The following is a 14,068-nucleotide window of genomic DNA, read 5'->3' on the forward strand; positions in this document are numbered from 1 at the left end:
GCCACGCGGCGCAGCGCCCCGGGTGCGAGGGGCCGTGAGCAGGGCCGCCAGCGGTTTCTGGGCGGCCGGCGGCCACGCAGGAAAAAAAAACCCGCTTCCTCGCCCCGGCATCTGCCCACAAGCCGCCCGAGGTGTGTGCGAGAGCGTGGCCGCGCTGATACCGCTTTCTAGGAAATAGCCCGGGGGGAGGGGGCGAGGGAGGGACACGCTCGGGCTCCCCCCTCCGCCGACACCTTTCCCCGGAGGCCCCATGCTGCCTCCCTGCGTGGGTCCTTCGCCCTCATCCTCAGCGACCCCTCCGGGTCCGCGCCTCTCTCGCGGGCCAGGGCTTTCTCCGGATGGAGACGCTGCCAGCGCGGTCAGCCCTGACACGTGCTCGAACGCATCCTGGGGTCAAGGCTGTTTCTCCCGGGGACACGGTGGCGTTTCCTCGCCTCCTTCCTCCCGCCACCCCCGCCACAGCCTGTCTTTTCGGTGCATTTTACGGGGTGGGGGGTAGAGAAGGGGCGCGCGTTGGGCGCCCCCAGCGCCGAGGCCCAGCTGGCACGTGCACCGAGCGTGGCGTGGGTCGGGGCAACCCGGGCACGGCGAGGCTGCGCCACTGCCCGCCGCTCCGAGAAAGGGGGCCCAAGCAGGGGCGCGGAGAGCCGCGGGGAGCGGGGAGGGGGGGGTGGAGGCCGGGCTGGGTGAGCTGTTCACTGGGTTCCCAGCACGGCGGCGGGGGAGCGAGGGAACCAGAGGTGCACGCGCCGCACTCGGGCCCCGGAGGCAGCCCCTTTAAACGAGGGTGGGGCGGAAGGGGTGGCTGGGGGGGAGGGGGATATCGCTTTAAAAGGGTGAGTAAGAGTTTGGGGCGCCGTCTCCCCTCCCTCTATTTGCATAGCCAATAGCTCTGGGGCTCCTGCTACTGCGCGCTGATTGTTACCGGGCAGATTACTTTTTTTTTTTTTTTTTTTTTTTAGTGGGACGCGTTCCCCGCTACATCAAAAGGAAGCCAGGGGAGGGCGGAGGGAGAGCAGGGACCGGGGCGGGCGGAGGCCGAGGAGGGGCCCGGGCGCCTCCGACCAGATCTACGGCCACGGGAATGAGGCACCCCATCTCCTGTAAGGAAAGAAAAGGGGAGGCGAGGGGGCAGGCGAGGAAAATGCCTAATTGCCGTGGAAGCCATTAGCTTTCGGGAAGAGAAAGCGCTCCCTGAGCAACCCAAGTTAGCAACTCAAAGTGAAACAGCGCCGAGCGGCAGATGACACCCGGGCCGCGCACGGTGCGCCCCACCTATTGATTTTACTCAACCTGGACTGCCCGGCCAAAGCGTTTGAGTCACCGCGGAGAAAAGACATTCACGCGCTTAGATTTTAAGACCCCATAAAGGGATTACTCAGACTTCCCTTCTGCCACCTCCGAGCGGATCAGAGCAAGCTCCGGGGGGAGAGGGCAGAGAAGTCGGGGGCGACAGAGGTGTTTGCAGCGTGCGCCGCGCTCGGCGCGCAGGCTCCGTGGCGGGCGAGCGCTTCCAGCCGCGGACCGAGGGCGGCCCCCACCCCCACCCCCCCAGCGCCCGAAGCATCCCGGGCTCGGCTCGCGAAGTCGGGCGGCGGGGGCGGGGAAGAGGCGGGTGGTCGCCCGCGGGCCTGGCCCACCCGGAGGCCGGAGCCTGGGTGGCGGGTCCTCACGTCTGGGGAGCGAGCCGGGGCCCCCCGCCTCTCCCCTCCCCTCCCCCCTACCGGCGTCTAGCTTTACAGGCACATTCCTGGGGGAGGGGGTGGGGGCGAGAGGAGGGGCGGAGAGGGTCCCGGCGGGCGCCCCCTCCCCCGCCGCCTTCTTCATTCATGCCGACGCGCAGGTTCGGGCGCTTCCCGCGTGGCAGGCTCGCCTCTGGAAGTTCCCCCATTCACTTCCCCTTCCTATTTCGGCCCGTTCCCGACTGTGACCCTCGCATCGAATCCGTCCCCGCCACGTCCCGGCCGCTCTGCGGTCCCCAGCACGTGGAGTGGGGCGTGAGGGAGCACCGCGTGGCAGCCAGGTCCCCGGAACGCTGGCCCTGGAAACGGGCGGCTGCCCCTTCGGTGGCCCCTCCGACCACGTGTCAGAACCTTCATCTTCCACCTAGCACGCGGGAAAAGGCACGTTGCCTCACTGGGCAGAGGCGCGCGGTTTCTTTGCGCTCAGACTTAGGTTTGGAGAAAGCGCACGCGCCTGGGCTCAGTGCCTTGGAAGTCCCTGAAAAAAGAAATAGATAGTGATGATTCTTCCTTATTCTTTTTTCATCCCCTCAAGGTGGGGTAGGGATCCTGTCCCTTCGTAGGATCGGCGATAAACTTGTACGATCGCAAGTTTTATTGGACTTTATTACGTGCCGGGCCGGCGCCCCACCCCCACCCCACCCCCACTGCTAGTTTGGGGAGTTTCGGTTGGAAAGTGTACAAAACCCTGTAGGTGTAGGGTGCAGCCTGGTGTTGGGTGTTTATAAGCACTTTTTTTTTTTTTTTGCACGAACCTGCAATGCCACGCACACATCCTCCCGAGCTCACCTGGCGGGTGTCTGCCAGCCAGGTAATCCCGCGGCCGCACAAAGCCGGGGAGCAGCCGGGTTCGAGCCCCGAAGCCTCCACGCAGGGACGCGAGGGGGCAGGGGCCGGTGCACAGGCTCGGGAATGCGTGCCGTTGACCTCCCCACAGCTCTCCAAGCGTTCGCGTTTCTCCAGGGAGGGATGGACGTTCGGAAAATCCAAGTCCTGCAGCCCACCCACGGGTGTTGATGGCCAAGTCCACGCGGGCACCCGAAGAGCAACAGGGCGGTCACCGGCAGGGTAGAGCAATGCGAGAAGGAAGAAGAAGGGAAACGTCGGGGGCCCGAGAGCCCGGGCGGCAGCGGAGCAGCCCCTCTAAGCCCCCGCGGCCGGGCGGTGCCATCCTGGGCCAAGCGCGCTTCGGAACCTTCGGGTGGCCCGCCCCGCGCGCCCAGGCTCTGCGGGCCTCGCGGGGCAGCGGCGGCCCGGCCTGGTTACTCCAGCAGCCCCTTGGAAGGGGGAGGGGGTCGCAGATGGGCCGGGGGCTGGATCCCCGAGGCGGCCGAGGCGGCCGGAGTGGGTTCCGAAGGCGGGCGCCCGCCGTCTGTTCACCCACCTCGCGGCTCGCTCCCCTCCCTTGGGAAAAAAAAATGAAAAAGACCCGAACTTCCCCCTCTTCCTGTCTGATTCAGCCTCAGGACACGCCTCACGCGGCCGAAAATAGCTCTGGAAATGCATTTACTTTAGAAAAGTGAATTTTCCGAGGGGATCTGGGGCGGGAGGGGGGCTCGCCTGGCTCGGGGCGCAGCGGCCGCCTCGGGCCCTGCTGGCGCCCCCGGCCCCGGGCGCCCCCGGAATCGCGCCTCCGCCCGGGGAGCCACCACGCGGCTTTTTCGCGGAATTTTGACGTCACCCACACGTGGGGGAAGGGGCTGGGAGAGCTAGAGGAAGCGGCGGGGGAGGGGGCGGCGCGGGCCCTGCCGGCTCGCCGCGTCGGCGGGCGGCGGTGGCGACCCTCGGCCCGGAACCGCCCGGCCGCCCTGCCCCCACTGCCCCCGAGGACTCGGATTTTCCACTCTGGAAGTCGAGATCCGCTCTCGGCTCCGGGCGGGGGGGGGGGGGGGGAACGACAACAACAACAAAAACACCAACTTACTTCTCTGGGTCGTGGTCCAGTTCCGTGTGAAAGGGACCTGGGACGGAGTACTGGGGCGGCTGGTCGCGACCCCCGCCCCCTTGCCCTCCCCACCCGCGGCCCCGGAGGGGACGTCCAGGTGCTTTTCGGTTCCTCGGGGAGTGAGTTCTGCGTTTGCTTTTTCCTCCCGAGCCTCCCACGCGCGACCCGCGCCTCCCCGCCCCCACCCCACCCTGGCGGCCGTGGCCGCCGCGTGGGGTGACCCTCGAGCCGCGCGAGTCCCCCGTGAGCGACCCTGGACGAAATTTGCTGCACTGAGAGAGCAAGTCGGTCCAGAAACACCCCGTGAAAAGTTCTACAAATAGGCAGAAAGCGCAGGGAGGCTCCCCGCCCGGCCGCCGGATACCCATGTGGCGTCTGCACGCATGCAGAACCTTCTAGACGTGGACAGCTGAAAGCTGCAAGCGCCGGGGGAACCCACGCGCCCCCCGTTTCCCCTAAACTTGGGCAAAAGGCACTTTAATCTTCTTCATCTGGGGAGAGAGAGCTGAACTGTGTCACTTATTTTCTAAACCCACGGTGACAGTCCCGATAGGATGCGGCATTGGAGAGGCAGCCTGGGTGGGCACACTGGAGAGAAAACTTGGGTGTAGCAGCGTCCCCCCACTGCGGGGAAGGGACTGTGCGAAGACCCGCGTGCCGAAAGCCAGGGGCTGCCTAGACAATGTGCATTTGAGGTGGAATTACTTGTTTCAAAAGTAGGGGAGAAGTTTTCTGTTTGAATCAGTTATGAATTGTGGAAATGCTTCTTTTTTAAGCTGATGGACTTTGCTTGTGAGCGGTACCTTCTTCCTTCGTTTGAACACATCCTCTCTATTTTTAACTCATTATTGATTTGTTTTTCGTTGAATGATGGCTACTCTGACCCAGGGGGTTTTGTTTTGTGTCTTCTGGAAAAGGGGAAAAGAGATGGATAAAAAGGGCCACAACCATTGCAGAGGCTCAGCCTGGGCGAACTGTGTTGCACGGGGCTTCCTTTTTTTGGTACTTGATTTGATGGACACTTGGTTTGTGTGCACAAAGGCAGAAAAGTGGAATAAATTTTGAAAAATTTTACAAAGGAGGGAGCCAAAGGAAGTATTTAAAAAACCAAAAAAAGAAAAATGCCCTTCGAATTTTGCTGCAGCTTGATTTGAGATATGTAAGGTGTGGAGGTGAAGTTAAGCACTTTGTAGATGTAAATTCTTTGACAAATGTCCAGACTACCACCACCAGAATTTTCTTTTGAGCAGTAGTCAGTTTCATTTGTTTTCTAAACACTTCACTTTTCTTCCAACTCATCCCTTCCTTTTTAAAAAATACTCACTTCCCCAGTGTGATTGAATATTCTTTTGACTTCAGGGTTTTGCACAGCTGTGTCAGTTACACATTGTAACAATATAAAAATTCCTAATAAATATTCTTTAGTTAACATTTTATTTTTCAATCTTTAAGCATCAGGATTGCCAGCATCTGGTAGTACAATTTATACCATAATTCCACAACATGCTGAATTCATATTCTCCAAACTTTGAGAAACTAATTAATAAAAAACGGAGAAATAGTTTCCTTCTAGAATCTTTTTATTTTTATTTTCCTGGTGGCAAATTTCAGGAGGTAAATTTGAAATTTTTTCTAAAATTATTTTCCTGGTGTTCTTTGTTGGCATTAAAAAGACTGAGTTTCAAAATGTGAAACAGGCTGTTTTAAAAGTTGTACAGTCTTCCACATGTGTACCTCTGGAGTGAGGGGTTCTTTCTATTTTAGGATTGACCTGAAAGCCAGAGCTTTGTCTAAGTGTGCTAGACAATCCAAGCTAGGTTGGATTTAGACCCCTATGAGGAACGCATTTCCTCTTTGCTCAGCCTTAACTGAGGGTATCTGCTCTTACATGAACTTGAACAAAGTCTGTGCCTGTACATTGTGTAAACAGCTTAGAGAAGCACAACTCTGGGACAGGGAGGTTTATGTGGAAGGTGAATGAGAGCAGAAAATTCAAATTTATTTCTGCTTTAGTTCTCTCACAGCACATTTTCACTGTGGTCCTGTGGACTATCAACCAGGGCAACTCCTTGCTTGTGATGTGTGGAAGTGAATGCCTTTGAGCCCTGTTTGGTAATAATAATCATGCTGATGATAACAGTAATTCTCCTCAATCTTGCAATGAGTATGTGTCATTTCTTTTTAAATTGTTATCAAATTGTAAAGAAATGAAAGTTGGGGTTTTGTTCTGGGAAGGAGCAATCTCACGCTTGTGAAAAGAGAGAGTCACAAAAATGTAGCACACTTTTTGCCTAAGGGGAGGAAAAACTCACAGAGTTGAAAAGGGAACCAGAAAATTCCCGAATTCCATTGCCTGATTTCCAGAAGCTTTCCTTCCTCATGCCCACATATGTTTCCGTTTTGTAGGGCAGCCAGCCGGGTCCACCGGGCAAATGCAAAGCCAGGACCCAAACCCTTTCCTGGTGTCAAGGAAGCAGACGCTCTGGATGCATTTCCATAAGGATCCAGATGAAATGTCTCACATCTGGCATCCCGTGGCCACCAATTATTTCAGGATTGTGAGACTTTATTTTAAAAAGATATTTTGAGAGAGGGGGAGTAAGCTCCTAAGTTAGGTCTGTGCAGGCCATTTTGCTTTCGAGGCGTGCTGAAGTCATTTGTACTGAGGAAATTCAGTTGTATCAAGCAGTCGCTCACGGTCCCTGTTGTATGATTCCAGTAAAGCAGCAAATGGCAAGTTTTTCTACTCTCTCCTTTCTGACGAGTATCTATTCTTGCAATGTTTCTTTGTAAGTAAGATGGTATATTTTATTTAAAATATCCTTAACAGAACAGTGAATGAGACTCAAACTTTATTTGCTTTTGTACAAGAAAAGTTCATATAATCCCTCTTTGTAGTGTAATTGCTAACAATTTTATGTCATCCAGCAAAGGATTTAAATAGCCCAGTAATGGAGCGCCAGTGAAATTTGCTGCACTTGGCATGAAAACCATATTTACTGCACGAAATCAAAGTGCGACCTTCCATTTAGACACTCGACATTTTCTCTAGACTTTAGGCTTTGTTCAGTGAAAATCGTTCAGATTTAGGACAGCATCGGTCTCTACCAGAGACTAGATGTGGGCTTTGCTGGGAGCCGGGGACCGAAGGACCTCATGCCATTTTGGCCAGTCACAGAATATGCCTTCTGTGTCTGCAAGTGTGCAATTGAAACTCTATATAGCATTCACTGAGGTTACTCATGCTGAGAGATCACATATGTGTTAAACTGATAACATCACGGGTCTGTGCACAGAGACATCGGGCCGGGGGGGGGGGCATGGTTCACATTTGTGAAGCAGAATGTAAGTGGTTTTTAGGGAACAAATATGCTGAAATTTCTGGGCTTTGGACAATGCCTTTGACTTTTTCAATTTTTTTCACTTGTTGCATTAAAATGAAGTCCTCTACTAGACATTGGGTAGGCATAAGATAGATAATCACTGTTTTGGAAGACAGGTGTGAACAAAAAAGGATTGAATAATACAGTTCCTACCCCCGGAGTAGCACATTGTCTAGTCATAAAGCTGGGGAAGAATATCCCAGCTTTGTGGATGTCTCTTAAAAAATAATGAAACCATAGAGTGGGAGGCGTGGAAAAGGTACCATTTCCCTCCTTCTCACACAAGTCACCTTAAAGCAAGGAGGCAGAAATTTATTTTCTCTTAGAACCTGCTCTACAGTAAAGTTACCATCACTTGGATTCCGTCATGTTTTTAAAACTTTTCTTAATGGATTACTAGTCCAATGGACCTAGTTGGTTGGATGTCTGGGTCACATGTTACGGGTCTGGGGTTTGCTGGCCCGTCACCCTGAGCGCCTTCCTCTCTTTGGGAGGCTACATCCCCCAGAGCACCTGGTTTGTGTCCTAGCAGCCCCTCCCCGTAGCTGACAGGCTCTCCATGAGTGTCCCCCTCCCTTCGTTAGGGAGTTTGAGGTCACAGCGCTCATTCTCTTGTCCTGGGTCGCGTGGACATTGAGGGCAGAACAGAGTCCTCTGAGTATGAGGCTGGGTAGCTCCTAGAGCCCATGCAGAAGCTGTGCTTTTGGTGAAGCCGACATTGCCTGGAAGTCGCCATACTTCCATCCTGCTTCCTGCTCTGTCCTCAACTAGGTTTTGACTTCGGGGGAGCTGCTAGGTTTCCAAGATTGAGTTTCATCATCTACGAAATTAGCTAACTGTAGAAAGGATCATGAAGTTCCCTTCCCACTCCAACTCACTAAAACTCCAATGACTTTAGAAACCATTATTGTCACCAAAACAGCAATCAAATCGGTGTGGCGTCTTTGAATATATTTTATGTTTTTGTGTGAGAGTTCTGAAATTGTAGATGTAGGTATGTTCTCACTTCCTAGGTGTCTGGGAGATAGTAATTCATCAAGGGTTAAGAGCCGTAAATTCAGTTCCCCATATAGGTGGGCACTTGGTCCATGTTGCCCGCTAATGGAAACTACCGTTTTCCTTGTTCTAAGCCAAGAGACTAGCAATGTCAGTCTTTAAAAAATTTAGAGGGGCCAGTGCTGTGGCGTAGCGGGTAAAGCCACCGCCTGCTGTGCTGGCATCCCATATGGTTGCTGGTTTGAGTCCCAGCTGCTCCACTTCCAATTCAGCTCTCTGCTATGGCCTAGGAAAGCAGTAGGAAGATGGCCCAAGTCCTTGGGCCCCTGCACCCACGTGGGAGACCCAGAGGAAGCTCTTAGCTCCTGGCTTCAGCTCAGCTCAGCTCTGGCCGTTGTGGCCATTTGTGGGAGTGAACTAGTGGATGGAAGATCTCTCTGTTTCTCTCTCTACTTCTGCCTCTCTGTAACTCTGCCTTTCAAATAAATAAATAAACCTTTAAAAAAAATTAGAAACTGAAAACATAGCCATATAACATGATTCCAGGGTACATCAGGAAATCTTCGCGAACAGATCAAACTAGCCTGATGCTTATTCCTACAACTCGAGCAGAACCCTTGTTGAGGTACCTCTAGACATGGTTTGGAACAGACTCTACCTTTCAGCTCCCTATTTAGGTGACTCAGTGGCAGCTTGTGGCCTTGGCAGGGCTCTTAAAATGAGGCTCATTCCGTGAAACTCTTGGAACACATCATGTTGTTTTTTTCTTCTGTTTTGTTTTTTGTTTTTGGTGAAAAAGGATTAAAGTAAATTTCCCCACATTGCAGTCTTCAAAGCAGACATCCCTTCCTGCTCGCTGGGCTGTCCCAGTGGCGGGAGCAAGGGAGGAAGGGTTTCTGCCACTCCCACTTCTTGCCTCTCTTAGCAGTGGCCTGACCATGTGGGAAACTCCACTCCTGCGAGTTCTCTCCACGCCAACAGAATCCGCCCAAGTAGAGGTTATTTGCTTTTACAAAAATGGTGTTTGTACTTGTTTTCAAAGTATGGCTACTGAGAATGAGAAACTTGTAGTAGGTGATGAATAATGACACTTGGGGTAGTTTCTAAATAGTGTTCTCTATGAAAATTGTTTAAAAAAAAACCCATGCTGCATGGTACCGTGAAGGGAGTGCTGGACTTGGGGTTGGGGAGATGTGTTAAGGGAGAGATGTGTAAGTTGGGGCAAGACTTGGCTGAGATCACAGCACTGGGGGTTCTAAGAAAATCCAAGGGTCCCCTCCCCCATCAGGCTCCTGTCTGGCATGGAGGACCCCACAGAGTGTCCCTGAAAGGTGTTAATGGTGCCTCTGCCCAAACATTGCTGCCGCTGCTGAGCTCCTGTGCCCTGAGGGAGCCCCGGTGTCTAGCCGGTCTGTGTTAGATTTCTGTCTTAGATTAAGCCAGCTGCTTCTCCAAGTCCAAACTTAGCCCTACAAGTGACCGTCTTCCTACTGTGTGATGGGCCCCGAGCTAGGCTCTTTATAGAATCTTCCTCCAAACCATGTGACATTTGGGTCCTGAAGCACAAATCGGATAAATGACTTAGTAAAGGTCAGGCAGCTAGTTAGGGGTCGAACTTCCTGCTTCCTGGCAGTCTATCCGTGAGTGCTGTCGAGGCAGAACAAGCCGTCTCCCTCACTTGCGCTGACCTGCGGTCAGTTACTTGCAGGTGCTGGGTGGCTCTGTCTTCTCTCCCCTGCGTGAACGACCCTCCTCCCTAGCTGGATGGTAGCCCCCGGCCAACAAGCTACCCTTTCTGGATCCCGACTGGTTCGCTGATCCCTGTGGGCGCCTTCTTAGTGCGTGGCTGATCCTGGCACTGACTCTGGAACACGGTGGGGCCGTGGACAGTGCCTCTTTGCCTCTTCCTCCCGAAGGCTCCTGGTGTAAGCGTCCACTGGGCGTGTGAGTCTAGACTAGGAAAGAGAAAATGGCTATCCCATCTGCCAGAGGCTGACGGCATTCGTGAAACTCAAGACTGCACTCTGTTTTCTTATCCTTAAGTTGGGCGAATCAAATGGTGAATCATCTTACCTCGTCTAGGGTCTCTGCTCCCAGAGAACAGACTACTGCCTCTGATAAAACATTAGAAGGGAGCATATTTCTGTTCTTTCAAGTAGCTTCCTCTGCAAGCATCCCAGCGTGGTGAGGGAGCCTCGAGTAATCAGGTGGAGGACCAAGGGTAGCTCATTAGGGCGGGATGAGGGGATTGATCAGTCATTTCTTTGCTCTGAGCCTTGGTTTTCTCATCTGTGAAATGGGGATGACGATACCTACCCAGAAGAGTGGCTGCAAGGAATAAATGTTGATAGTAAGTTGAGCATAGTGCCCTGGCATAGACTAAGCACTGAAATAAAGCTAAGTGAACCTTAGGATCGTTTTGTGTTGTGTTCTTTCAGAACCACTTCAGCCCTGGCAGCCTGCAGAATTATTAATGTGTTTTCTGTACTCTGTGAGATGTGGGAATTTCTATTCCAAATCTCAGCTCTGGGGTGTCTGCACCTATGGGGGTACATACAGACCCACCACCAGTGCGTATCAGTTGCTGCCCACATGGTTTAATCTCAAACCTATCCGTTCTAGACTCGAAATAACACGGACACACAGTGAGAGGTCATCTTCCAGCTTCGGTAGAGAGAACTGCAGAAACCCACCCTCACAATCCTGCAAGTGGGAAGACTGAGATTCTGAATTCAGTGCTTTCCAAAGCGAGTTAGGGGCTATAGGAGTTCATTCTCGTGAGTGGTAGAAAGAAGTGTAACACTTGAAACTCACGATTTCACAGATATTACAAGGATGCTTGAAGAAGGAATCCAGTTTTTAAAAAACTCAGTGAAAGCCGGCGCCGCGGCTCACTAGGCTAATCCTCCGCCTTGCGGCGCCAGCACACCGGGTTCTAGTCCCGGTTGGGGCACCGGATTCTGTCCCGGTTGCCCCTCTTCCAGGCCAGCTCTCTGCTGTGGCCAGGGAGTGCAGTGGAGGATGGCCCAAGTGCTTGGGCCCTGCACCCCATGGGAGACCAGGATAAGTACCTGGCTTCTGGCTCCTGCCATCGGATCAGCGTGGTGCACCGGCCACAGCACGCTGGCCGCGGCGGCCATTGGAGGGTGAACCAAAGGCAAAGGAAGACCTTTCTCTCTCTCTCTCTCTCACTGTCCACTCTGCCTGTCAAAAAAATAAAAAAATAGAAAAACTCAGTGAAATGAAGAAGTCGTAAATCAGCCCAGCTTTTAAGAAGCAGGAAGGCGGTACGCAGAGAACTAAAATCTGGCCAACTGCGACTCCTGCTCTGCCTTAGACAACTCAGGACCAGTGGGATGGGCAGCTCACCTCCACCCGCGGTCACATGGTCTGTCGGTGTGGGAGCTGGCGCCAAAGCAGCACCCGCACTCCCGGAGCGGGAGAAGTCAAGGCTCCGCATGGCTTCTGTGGGTGGCAGCAGCACGGCTGCGATTCCCTCGTTCTTGTCAGCACCTTCCCGCATTGTTGTTCTGTTTCCCAGCTGCGTTAGGCTCTCTGCATGGCTTTGCCTCTGTCCTATCACTTTTCCAAACTTCTCTGCCTTGTGTGGCTTATCTGACAGTTCTTTGGAAAAGCTCCATTCTCAGGGCTTCTCATTATTTGACTTGATTTTTTAGCGTGCTCTCTGCAAACAGCCCTATCCCCGGGGCTTGTCCAAAGCAATCAGCAGTAACATTTCAACTACCTGGGGTGGCCATGCCAACTGGGGCTAACCAGAGGCGACCAAAAAATGCTGAGAGGGAAAACTAGGGCATCTGCTATCCACAGGGGGCTTTGAAAAGCTCGGACATATCCCTGAGACTCTCAGAAGCCACACGCACAGCTTTGTGCATGCCCAGTGCGGACCTGAGAAGCCACCCATCTCCCATCACCAGCTGGCCTTGAGGGTCTGACCATGAAGGAAGAACTTGAAGTGCCTACCAGGTTGTGGAAACCACCTCAGAGTCCCTGAGTGAAGGCTGGGGACACGTGGGTCTAAGGTGTTTCTGGAAACTTGGGTTTGGTCGTCGGCTGACCATGCAACAGCCAAGCAGAGGCTCCAGTGGCTGCACAGGACCAAGAATCCGAACTTCGCAGAGTTAGCTCAGGAAAGTCATGGCCGCGACAGTGAGAACAATGAGCCAAGCAGGGGGAGGGGGCAGGGAAGCCCTGGTGTCCAGGTTGGTCACATTATATTATTTAAAAGCCCAGTTTTCAATTGTTAAAAAATTATTACAAGATGCACAAACAGGAAATGTGACTTAAACACGAGGGGAAAAATGCAGTCAAAAGACACTGGACCTGAGGTGGCTCAGATGTGCTCTGAGGCCTACTGCAAATAAACCATTGTCAGTATGATCAAAGCACTAAACAAAACTATCTCTAAAGAATTAACATTCAGAAAGAGACAAAAATTACCTTAACAAATACAGGGGGTCAGCCTTTGGACTATTGGGTAAAGCCACTGCCTGTCCCAGATGCTCCACTTCCGATCCAGCTCCCTGCTAATGCGCCTGGGGAAGCAGTAGAAGATGGCCCAGGTGCTTGGGCCCCTGAACCCATATGGGAGACCTGGAAGAAGCTCTGAGCTCCAGGCTTGGCCTGGCCCAGCCCTGACTGCTGTGGCCATTTTGGGGGTGAGCCAGCAGATGGACGATCTCTCTCTTTCTCTGTCTCTCCCTCTCTCTGTAACTCTGCCTTTCAAATATTTTTTTTTTAAAGTACATAATGAAAATTTTAAATTTAAAATTCATAAGAGAAGCTCAATGGCATTTTTGAGATAGCAGAAAAAAAAGAACCTAACTTAAACATAGGTTCATGGAGATCATCCAGTCCTAAAAACAGAAAGGAAAAACAGTGGAGAAAAATAGAATTTTAGAGATCTGTTGGACACCATCAGGTTTCCTAACATATACATAATTGGACTCCCAGAAGGAGCAGAAAGAAAGAATATTTAAAGAAATAATGAATGATAACGTCCCAAATGTATTTAAACACATGAATCTACCCATGCGAGAAATGAATTAAACTCCAAGTAAAATTAAAAGCAGGACAGTTACATCTAAAATACTTCATAGTCAAACCTTCAAAAGACAAAGAAAGAAACTTGAAAAAACCCAGGGAAAAACCCAACTCATCTCATGTGAGGGTCCTCAGTGAGTGTAATGGTTGACTTCTGATTAGAAACCGTGGAGACCCTCAGGTTGTGGGGTACGAAGTTCAAAATGCTGAAAGAAAAGACAGTCAGGGCTTGCATTGTGGTGCAATGAGTGAAGCCCCTGCCTGCCACGTGAGCACCGGTTCTAATCCCAGCTGCTCCACTTCTTATCCAGCTCCCTGCTGATGTGCCTGGAAAATCAGCTAGAGTTGGCTCAAGTACTTGAGCCCCTGCCACCCATGTGGGAAACTTGGATGGAGTCCCCAGTTCCTAGCTTCAACCTGGCCCAGCTATGGCCATTGAAGCCATTTGAGGAGTGAACCAGTAGCTGGAAGATCAATATCTCTGTCTCTCCTTCTCTGTAGCTCTGCTTTTAAAATTAGAATAGAATAGAATAATAAAATATTTAAAAGTGAGATAACTTTTAATTCCCTATCTGGCACAACTATCCTTTAACAATGAAGGGAAAATTAAGATATTTCCAGAGAAACAAAAACTGAGAAGTTTTATTCTTAGCACACCTCCCTACAAGAAATACTGAAAGAAGTCCTTGTGGCTTAAATGAGAGCACACTGAACAGTGACTCAAATCCACACAAATAAATAAAAGCGCTTATAAGTGAAACTATGCAGGCAGCTGTGAAAGACAACATCAATGCAGTTTTTTTCTTTTTTTATAAGAGGTTTCTTCTTATCTGCTTTAAAAACAGTCGCATAAATCAACAATTATACTATGGTGCTGATGGACTTACAATCTATAAAGATGTAATTTGTATGACAGTAAGAGCATGGAGGAAAAAAGGGGG

General features: G+C 51.8%; 1 long non-coding RNA gene across 1 annotated transcript in view; it reads left to right on the forward strand.

Moving 5' to 3' along the window:
- LOC108177000 (uncharacterized) overlaps positions 1-14,068 on the forward strand; it is a 33,324-nt gene that overhangs the window by 2,290 nt on the left and 16,966 nt on the right. The gene's annotated exons all lie outside the window — the stretch shown is intronic.

The sequence above is a fragment of the Oryctolagus cuniculus genome, chromosome 9, assembly GCF_051225735.1.
Source record: "Oryctolagus cuniculus isolate XC-2025 breed Fujian yellow rabbit chromosome 9, ASM5122573v1, whole genome shotgun sequence".
Taxonomy (NCBI): domain Eukaryota; kingdom Metazoa; phylum Chordata; class Mammalia; order Lagomorpha; family Leporidae; genus Oryctolagus; species Oryctolagus cuniculus.